The sequence below is a fragment of the Alosa pseudoharengus genome, unplaced genomic scaffold, assembly GCF_046254945.1.
Source record: "Alosa pseudoharengus isolate Yale_2024_CS ecotype anadromous, Long Island Sound unplaced genomic scaffold, YU_APseudo_1.1 YU_APseudo_1.1_scf_3, whole genome shotgun sequence".
In the NCBI taxonomy this organism is placed as follows: Eukaryota; Metazoa; Chordata; class Actinopteri; order Clupeiformes; family Clupeidae; genus Alosa; species Alosa pseudoharengus.
The window spans coordinates 4,794,022-4,796,521 of NW_027468718.1; the positions used below are offsets into that span (position 1 = coordinate 4,794,022).

The following is a 2,500-nucleotide window of genomic DNA, read 5'->3' on the forward strand; positions in this document are numbered from 1 at the left end:
TACAACTGCCCCCTCAGTGTCCTTCAACACCTGAACAGGTTCTGCATACCTGGAACAGGGGTCAAGGTCTCTCATTTGATTAGTCAGGATGGATGAGACAGTATTAACACTGTATGAATAGCTGATCAATATTAAACACATTGGGGGGCAGTGAGACCTGAGGTAGATGGACACAGTCTATGTGTATAGGGCAGTAAGGGTCATGGTGTATAGGGCAGTAAGGGCAGTAAGGGTCATGGTGTATAGGGCAGTAAGGGCAGTAAGGGTCATGGTGTATAGGGCAGTAAGGGTCATGGTGTATAGGGCAGTAAGGGTCATGGTGTATAGGGCAGTAAGGACAGTAAGGGCAGTAAGGGTCATGGTGTATAGGGCAGTAAGGGTCATGGTGTATAGGGCAGTAAGGACAGTAAGGGCAGTAAGGGTCATGGTGTATAGGGCAGTAAGGGCAGTAAGGGTCATGGTGTATAGGGCAGTAAGGGCAGTAAGGGTCATGGTGTATAGGGCAGTAAGGGCAGTAAGGGTCATGGTGTATAGGGCAGTAAGGGTCATGGTGTATAGGGCATTAAGGGTCATGGTGTATAGGGCAGTAAGGGCAGTAAGGGCAGTAAGGGTCATGGTGTATAGGGCAGTAAGGGTCATGGTGTATAGGGCAGTAAGGGCAGTAAGGGTCATGGTGTATAGGGCAGTAAGGGCAGTAAGGGTCATGGTGTATAGGGCAGTAAGGGTCATGGTGTATAGGGCAGTAAGGGCAGTAAGGGTCATGGTGTATAGGGCAGTAAGGGCAGTAAGGGTCATGGTGTATAGGGCAGTAAGGGCAGTAAGGGCAGTAAGGGTCATGGTGTATAGGGCAGTAAGGGCAGTAAGGGTCATGGTGTATAGGGCAGTAAGGGTCATGGTGTATAGGGCAGTAAGGGCAGTAAGGGTCATGGTGTATAGGGCAGTAAGGGCAGTAAGGGCAGTAAGGGTCATGGTGTATAGGGCAGTAAGGGCAGTAAGGGTCATGGTGTATAGGGCAGTAAGGGCAGTAAGGGTCATGGTGTATAGGGCAGTAAGGGCAGTAAGGGTCATGGTGTATAGGGCAGTAAGGGCAGTAAGGGCAGTAAGGGTCATGGTGTATAGGGCAGTAAGGGCAGTAAGGGTCATGGTGTATAGGGCAGTAAGGGCAGTAAGGGTCATGGTGTATAGGGCAGTAAGGGCAGTAAGGGCAGTAAGGGTCATGGTGTATAGGGCAGTAAGGGTCATGGTGTATAGGGCAGTAAGGGCAGTAAGGGTCATGGTGTATAGGGCAGTAAGGGTCATGGTGTATAGGGCAGTAAGGGCAGTAAGGGTCATGGTGTATAGGGCAGTAAGGGTCATGGTGTATAGGGCAGTAAGGGCAGTAAGGGCAGTAAGGGTCATGGTGTATAGGGCAGTAAGGGCCATAGTTCATATGTGGAGTAGCTCATATGATGTGGAGTAGCTCATATGATGTGGAGTAGCTCATATGATGTGGAGTAGCACATATGATGTGAAGTAGCTCATATGATGTGGAGTAGTGATATGGAGTAGTGATATGGAGTAGCTCATATGATGTGGAGTAGCTCATATGATGTGGAGTAGTGATGTGGAGTATCTCATATGATGTGAAGTATCTCATATGATGTGAAGTAGCTCATATGATGTGGAGTAGTGATGTGGAGTATCTCATATGATGTGAAGTATCTCATATGATGTGGAGTAGCTCATATGATGTGGAGTAGCTCATATGATGTGGAGTAGTGATGTGGAGTATCTCATATGATGTGAAGTAGTGATGTGGAGTAGTGATGTGGAGTAGCTCATATGATGTGGAGTAGTGATGTGGAGTATCTCATATGATGTGAAGTAGTGATGTGGAGTAGTGATGTGGAGTAGCTCATATGATGTGGAGTAGCTCATATGATGTGGAGTAGCTCATATGATGTGGAGTAGTGATGTGGAGTATCTCATATGATGTGGAGTAGTGATGTGGAGTAGCTCATATGATGTGGAGTAGCTCATATGATGTGGAGTAGTGATGTGGAGTATCTCATATGATGTGGAGTAGTGATGTGGAGTAGCTCATATGATGTGGAGTATCTCATATGATGTGGAGTAGCTCATATGATGTGGAGTAGTGATGTGGAGTATCTCATATGATGTGGAGTAGTGATGTGGAGTAGTGATGTGGAGTAGCTCATATGATGTGGAGTAGCTCATATGATGTGGAGTAGCTCATATGATGTGGAGTAGTGATGTGGAGTATCTCATATGATGTGGAGTAGTGATGTGGAGTAGCTCATATGATGTGGAGTATGTGGGTGACTGTAGCGTGTGTGTGGGTTCAACTGGTGCGTGTGTGTGTGTGTGTGGGTTCAACTGGTGCGTGTGTGTGTGTGTGGGTTCAACTGGTGCGTGTGTGTGTGTGTGGGTTCAACTGGTGCGTGTGTGTATGTGTGTGTGTGTGTGTGTGTGTGGGTTCAACTGGAGCGTGTGTGTGTGT

At 47.3% G+C, this 2,500-nt stretch overlaps 1 protein-coding gene across 1 annotated transcript in view; it reads left to right on the top strand.

The window, feature by feature from the left end:
• The window catches only part of stxbp5l (syntaxin binding protein 5L), a 220,233-nt gene that overhangs the window by 204,874 nt on the left and 12,859 nt on the right, over positions 1-2,500 (top strand). The gene's annotated exons all lie outside the window — the stretch shown is intronic.